This window comes from Panthera tigris, chromosome F3 (assembly GCF_018350195.1).
Source record: "Panthera tigris isolate Pti1 chromosome F3, P.tigris_Pti1_mat1.1, whole genome shotgun sequence".
Lineage (NCBI taxonomy): Eukaryota > Metazoa > Chordata > Mammalia > Carnivora > Felidae > Panthera > Panthera tigris.
The window spans coordinates 29,830,274-29,838,409 of NC_056678.1; the positions used below are offsets into that span (position 1 = coordinate 29,830,274).

Consider the following 8,136-nt stretch of genomic DNA (forward strand, 5'->3'; position numbering starts at 1 on the left):
GCCCCTATATTCTTGGGTGCCCCTATACTGTATGTATCACTGGTTTACTAGTTCAGCAACAGGCAGAAAGGCAATTAATACCAGAAAATGGAAGATAGAAATTCAGGTTATGCAGTGACAAATCATTTGGTATACCTATTGCCAGATATTAATTAGAAGGCAGTCACATGCACAGTTTATACCTTTAGGGGACATGGTTAAAAAACAGAATTTCAGCACTGTTTTTAGTATTACAAGAAATCTAGATATGTATTACAAGGAAGAGATGGTTCAGGAAAGCATCATGAGTTTGCGAGTGGAAATAGAATCCAGAATCCAGAAATTTGGGCTCTAGGGTTGGAAACAATAAATTTATTTTAGATTCAGACAGTAAGACACGGTACCAAAAAGGGCTTGAAGTGACAAATATCTAGTAAAAGTTCTCAACTGAACGGAGTCATTTGAGGCAAAAATCAAATCAGGGGTATGGTGTTCCCATCTCTTATTTCTGAGATCCTCAATGTATTTAGGTAATTATGTTGAGAGAGAGGAAGACATGGAGGAGAAGAGTCAAAGAAAAAAGGTGGATTTGATAACAGCGTCTAGAAAATAACTCTGGGTGTGATTCCTGGCACATGGACCTGACTGGAAGCAAATATATCATATACCTTCTAAGTTTTTGAGGATTGCATTACCAAAGACACCACGGCCCTGGACCTGAAAAGTCCTTCCTTGTTCAAAGCTTAAAATAATTCTTGAGTTCCCAGCCCAGGCCACACTGAGCAGAAGTCAAGCTTTTAAAGTGGCGCTGCTCAGAATGAAGGGTGTTCCCCCAATTTCACCTCACGTGGGGCCAAGGAGAAGCACAAAGAAGGGAGTCCTTTCCAGGGCAAACCCCACACCCCCCATGTCTGGAGGGTATGGACTTCACAGTGCTGACCCGGAAGGGTTTTAGCATGGCTGTGAACCATAATGTCACATGTTGTCCATTACTTCCCTCTTGAAATGGATAATTTGTTGTTCTTTTCCTACCATTATAAATGGGTTGTGACGGTGGGGAAGCTGACAAGCAGATAGCTTATCTTTTTAATATGGAGGTGGTGATTGGATGGGACCTTGAATTGACCTTATTAGGGTGAGGTGAGTGTGCTCTGTGAGTGAAAGGAAGAGTAGAGTAGACATTTGATGTCCAGAAGTGCAGACTGTGGAAAAAAAATCTTTCACTGCTCACCATTTTGAGTTTCTTCTTGAACACAAGGAAGGTTACATCTCCCAGGCTTCCTTGAAGTTAGACGGGCCATGTGCTCCTGAGCTCTGGCCAATGGAATATGAGCAGATGACTGTTACTTCGAGGCCACTTGTATTAAAACCTGATATGTCTTCTTTACTTTTTTTTTTTTTTTCATCTGAATAGCTGGAAGCAAAGGACTCCAAGATGGGAAAAGCCACACAATGGAGGGATCCCAGCATGCACCAGATGTTCACGAGTAAGTAGTAGCCTTGTATTGGGTTGTAGTATTCATATTTGGAAATTGTATTTTATAGCAGCCTGCACTGATTACCTTAACTGAGACCCTGTTCTAAACTGAAAACCGGTTGTAAAAGGTGGAAAAGCTCTTTATTTCTCTGGAAAGGAGTGAAATCCTCCTCCTTCCCCGTCGTCATCATCACCATCTTCGTCATTGTTCACAAAAATGCTTTTTGAGTATCTGTAACTTGCCAGGCACCGCGACAGAGACTGGAAGGCAAAAAGGAAGGAAACATTGTTCCTGGTCTTGTCCATAATCTGGTGGGAGAAACATCTAAATAAACAAAGAATGACATCAAGAATTATATCCTAACTCTAACGCCGTTAACATACGACACAGTTAATTCTGTTTGGAGGTGGGGTGGGGCAGTGAGAGGTACAGATCTGACAGAGGTGACTTACGTATCAGGTGCTAAGGGATGAAGGGGGATTTTCTAGGCAAATAGGACAGGTGGAAGGCATTCTACGTAGAGGAAACAATTAGTGTGAAGGCATGCAGATATGAAAATCAGGAAAATAAAATTGATTTCTATACTTGGAGATGAAAAACATAAATCACTCTTATCATCATCATCAAATGTATCATCCTACCATCAGAATTATTCATTAATTTCCATACAGAATGACCACGTGGATTGGATCCCATTCTCCAGAGGATCCTAGCCCAAGAGACCATAGGTAACAGATAACACACTGACCAGGAGAGTTGCCCTGTAGAAAGCTTCAGAATTTACTTGCTGTGTAATATGGGCCAAATTCCTTGACTTGTCTTTATCTTACTAGTACTGTTGTACCAAAGAGAGAACTCATGTTTATCCTTTCTGACTTGGAGAATTGTTGTGCAAATCCAGTGAATAAAATACGTGAAATCTGGTTTGAAAAAGACATATACGTACCCTAACATAGACGTCCATGTTTTAAAAAGGCAGTCAGTGAAGGAGGGTTGGGGTGGCTCTGGGCGGGGTCATGGCAGTTTCTACTGACATCACATTCAAGGGCATATTTTACTTCTTTCTGGTGGCAGTTGACTGGTATCCTCAAACAGACCCTACAGGGTAGCGTACCTGTGGGCTGTGGCACACCTGGAGGGAGAGCTGCTCTCGACGGATGAGGACACGCTGACATAGAGAGGTCGAGGTGGCAGTCCAGACCAGGTGACGTTTCCTCAGTGTGCACGAACGCAGTACAACCAGACCAGGAACTGGGATCAAAGTTTAGGAAGGAAGTCAACATTTTAGTCAGAGGGTGGCTGGTTTCGGGGAGAGTGGGTAAGGCTCTGAAAAGGAAAACAAATAGATCTGAGGCCTCGTCAGGATGTAGAATATAAGTGAATAGGGGCAAGTGGTTCAGAGCTAAGGTTTTAAACGGGGAAGGCACTGGAGGACCGGCCCACCTGCCAAGCTGGTCTGCAGGCTCCCTGTGGACAAGCGTCTTCTCCGTGGGCTGCCGGATCCAGCTCCTGCTGGTGCTGATTGTTAAATCTTTAGATAGTTTGCAAGCCAGTCGTTAAAGCGCTGGTAGCATGCAATCAGAGAGTGTGTGCTCTACGGAAACTGGCAATGACTACAAATCAGAAACTTTTCTTTCCCTGGTCAGCTAGTACTTTTTTTAAGTTTATTTATTTATTTTGAGAGAGATAGAGAGAGGGAGAGAGAGAGAGAGAATCCTGAGCGGGCCCTGAGCTGTCAGTGCAGAGCCCAGTGTGGGGCTCGAACTCACAAAACGTGAGATCGTGACCTGAGCCGAAATCCAGAGTTGGAGGCCTAACTGGTTGAGTCACCCAGGCACCCCTCGATAGCACATTTTTTGGATAGCACCCTTTTCTATGGCAGGATAGCACATTTTCATGTATACGTAGGCATCGAGGACACAACAGAGACTTACGAACCTCAGTCCTTAAACTGAGAGCTCCAAGTGAAATAAACACTTGGTTAGTTGCTTCCTGCCATCTGCCCTTCTCCTCGTTTTTATGTGTGGAGCACACTTGAGAGATTCAGCATGGCAGTGACTCTCATTCCATCAGTGGCACCTAGGGAGGCTATGCAGCAGGCAGCAGGATACCATTGGTCCCCTTGATTGGAAATAAGTGTCTCAAATACCCCATTTTCTCCTGGTGATCCATTGTAGAGCTGCGATCCATGCAGTTCTCTAAAACCTTCTTAAGCCTATTTAGATTATCATAATCTATAACCTTGCAAGGACACAAGTCCCCCATAGGCAGCTACTTTGTAAAGGAGTATTTCCATGTATTTGAGATCCTAAACCTGCCTCGTTGAAGCATGAACGCTTCTAGTATTTTCTTTTATCATTACAATAGACATTCATCTAAAGTAATACGTTTGCAGCTCAAGTAGTTCTAAATTGTACATTTCCGGTTTAGCCAACTTCTCCAAAATATTTCAAGGCAGCCGCAACCACAGATTTCCATTCCAGGATTCTTTCTTTGCCCATTCTTCTCTCTCTTTCCCAAGTAACTTCCTTCAGATGCGGTTCGAGATAGATTTTACCCTCCTTATATTTTGTCCACTGCTCTATAGGCAAAATCTGCTGCCTCCTGGTCAGATCCAATGCTCTCTTTACGCGAAACATCTTGCCGTTATGAATTTTCTCAGGAAGACTTCTTATGGCCTCTCATCATCATTCTTGTATACTGTATCATCTCACATGAACTGGACTTTCTTGAACCCTGGAGCATTGTAATACCATTTTCAAATACCCTCCAGCCACCGACTTGGTGCTGGGGCAGCAGGCCTGCTCGCCATTTTGACCTAAGACTGAAGCACTGAATGCTTCCAGTATTTTGAGATGGGGTAAGCCACTTTGTTTTTACCTCTTGAGAGCTTAAAGACTGTGACTGAGTTCTAGAACTTTCTCTTCATGATCTAGGCCTCTCTGGTATTACCTAACTAAAAGTCGCTAGTGATGCATCTGAGGAGTTCGTGCCGAGCAAAACCCAGCCTAGAGACTTGGGTGACATTGTGGCCCATCCAACTCATCGATAAATCCTTCAAGCTTTAACCCTGCCCTCCTCCTCCCCCCCCCCTACTTTATAATGCCCTCTCTTTTAGGAGAAGGATGGCAGAATTACTTTGCATTGGAATTAATGGTATAAAGAGCTACCTTCTCATCTGAGTAATGCTAATTCACCTCCATCCCTGGTCATTTGCTACCTATTAGAAATATCCTGACAGCCTGCATCTCATTACCATTGTAGCAGGTCGGACTCCCAAGAATAACCTTCTAAGGAGGATGAAATGTACACCAGTGGCATCTAATACCAGGGCATTCACATTCATATTTTTAGCAGCATATATCAGTTAGCCCAACCTTTAGTGTACTCTATGTACTTTTAATAATCTCCATAAAAGCCTGATTTCCAATCCCTGGGCTCAAGCTGACAGTGTAAATAAAATCACCCAAATCCACAGGGTAAGAGAAATGAAAATGACAAGGATTAAAATTTGGTCAAACCTCTTTCTTTTTAAAAATTCTGCTTCCCTTCCAATTGGATCACGACCCTCTGTGTGCTCAGCTTAAGACCAGACGGTATGCTTTCACTTTTATTCCTCTCTGCAGCAGGCTTACAGTATTTAGTGAGAGTCTGTAAAGAATGTGTGCTGGGTAGAGAGTTAATACCATAATCCCCTATCGTTGGGGTCAAATGCTGAATAGAGCAAAAGAATTAGAAAACATGTTACATACAATGGCAGGAAAAAAAAGCATCAGCACGCTGTTCTGTGAACGCTAGCATTCATCACCCACAAGCGATGGCCATGAGGTAACAGAGTGCGTGAGAGACGCGGACTTGAAGTCTAGTTGTGTACGGAAGCCAAGCCGGAGGAGACTTGAGCATAAGTCTTCATACCCATATACCCTGGCAGGTATTTGTCACCATTCTTCACTGCTTCTTTCCAAGTACCTGCGTGGATTTAGTTCCTAAGTAACACATTGAGCCACTAAATTGTTTCACGGAGCTGAACCTTCAGCGATCTCTTTTTACTCTTCAGCAGTGGGTGTGAATATTGTTCTCAAAGTGCTGTAATACATCTGTCTCTGGAGAATTCTCTTCATGAACGAGTAGAAATTTGAGGCACTGCAGGCAAAAAGGGTTGCACAGCCACCTCCCATTGTACCTTGGGAAAGTCAACTGAACTCCCCTGGAGTAAGATTACAAACAAATAAATAACTTTGTCTGGAAGTTCTATACAGGGAACTTGCGTGCATGTGTGTGTGTGTGTGTGTGTGTGTGTGTAAATGGTTTAAACATAAAGTGACAAGTCAAATTTATTTTAAATGTTAAATTTTTTTTAATGTTTTCTAAGAGAGAGAGAGACAGAGACAGAGCGTGAGTGGGGCAGAGAGAGAGGGAGACTCAGAATCTGAAGCAGGCTCCAGGCTCTGAGCTGTTAGCACAGAGCCCGACACGAGGCCTAAACCCAGGAACCGGGAGAGTATGACCTGAGCCGAAGTCGGACACTTAACTGACGCTTAGATACCCGGGTGTCTCCCAAATTTTATTTTAAATAATACTCTTTGAAGTAGTAACTATTATGTCAGCAAGTTAGAATTTTTGTTTACGTTTACATTTACATATAGTAAAATTCTTTGGGGTGTAGAGTGCTATAGTTTTGACAAATGCAGAGTTGTGGAAACATCACCCCAGTCAAGATACGGCACAGTTCCATCACCCCCAACAATCCCTTGTGCTGTTTCTTTACAGTCAACCCTTTACCCCCAACCCTACAAATCTTAAATCCTTATGTAGGAATTTACATAGGTATATCTTGTACAATGACCAGAGTGATAACCTGAAATCATATTTTTATATATTTACATGTAACAAAATAAAAATAAACCAAAACAATAGCATTTGCACATTTTAAACAAGGACATATTTATATTTAATTTATATTTATATTTATTTATAAATACATAAATAACTAGAAAGCCAGTGCTCTCCGATCAAAAAAGGCTTAACTATTGCTCAGTAAATTCAGCGAATACAGGGACAGTAACCTAACCCACTATTGTATTAGCATGAACAAAAGTGTTTATTAAATGTATACTGAATTGATTATTAAGCCATGGATTGAGTAATGGTTTTAAATTCATGACAACCATAACTAAAAATGTGACATTCACAGTGTTGCAATTGTACCTTAAAGACGGCCAAAGAAGGAGAAGTGAGGTATAAGAAAGAGGGGGAAAGATTGTGTGTGTTTGTGCACATGTGGTGATTATATCACCAATTTGCTAGTTTACAAATGATAAAAACGGAATTGTTTTTGCACATGACCATTATTATATGTGTCTGTGACTCAGTGATTAAAAGTTAATGGCCTTAAAGAGAAAACTATTAGAAACATTAACTAGGGTTTTGAGTTATATTTGTGAGGATAATCTTTGTTTACTTAAAGAAGACAGCAGGATTTCTACGAAAATACTGAGTAAGATTGGAGTCTAACCAGGAAGCATAAGACATGTTATGAGTAATTCAGCATATCTTCCCTTTCCTGCAGGGCATGCTGACTAAATTACTAAAGAAATCTTATTTTCAAGCAAATACATCGTTATTGTTTAAAACAGAAGTATGAACATGTCCTTAATTTTATCCATTATCTTACCTACATTTCTGTTAGCCCAAGGTCAGACTATCGGTCTTCTTTACTGGCCACTCCTCTTCTCCTCAATATTCCTTTCCTCGTACTTCTTTCATTTTCATGGAGAAATCATTTATATTCAAAATTAGATAGAGACTCTCAGTCTACATCTCCAACCCAGGTTCCCTCATGTGTTACGGACACATACTTCCAGCTTTCTACTTGAGATCTCCCCCCGGATAGTCCACAAGCCCAAACTTAAATTGTCTCAAATGGAGCTCATTATCCATCAAATCAAATGGTTCCTCCCCCATAGAATTTTCCATATGCTTCCACTAGCTCTTATCTCACTTCCTGTTTCTTTCACTGGACTGAAGGCGATGAACGTGCGTCTTTTCCCTAGTGCCTGGCACGGTGCCTGGCATCTGGTAGGCATTTATAAATATTTGTGGAAGGAATGAGTGCACATGACACTCATATGCATATAAATAGGGATTTATTTCCACCCTAAACCCCAATGTTTATGAATGGTTTTTAAATGGATGAGTAGCTCTGATAGACATATAGATATAAGTATTTATTCTCACATCAACCACCAACTACTATATCTACATGAGGTCTGGAGATCGAATAATGTCTGTTTTATGCAGCAAGGAATATAATTCGCACATTTCAGGTTTCTTTCCTATTTTTTCTCACATTGAAATCCTATTGTGTTTGAATTCAGTATTATAACAGAAGCATTTTTCTATGTCTGAGAAAGTCCCAGACATTATTTTTACCGATGGAAAAATTGTGCCTTGAAAAGAAGTTCTTCAGGGGCGCCTGGGTGGCTCCGTCGGTAAGCGTCCGACGTCAGCTCAGGTCCCGTGGTTCGTGGGTTCGGGCCCCGCATAGGGCTCTATGCTGACTCTGGGCTGATGGCTTGGGGCCTGGAGGCTGCTTCGGATTCTGTGTCTCCCTGTCTCTCTGCTCCTCCCCTACTCACACTCTGTCTCTCTCTCAAAAGTAAATGAACATTGAAAAAGT

The 8,136-nt window shown here is 41.8% G+C and overlaps 1 pseudogene; it reads right to left on the minus strand.

Annotated features, from left to right (window-relative positions):
• Window positions 1–3,906: 3,906 nt before the first annotated feature.
• LOC102967953 lies at window positions 3,907–4,269 on the minus strand (annotated as a pseudogene).
• Between the last annotated feature and the right edge of the window lie 3,867 nt (window positions 4,270–8,136).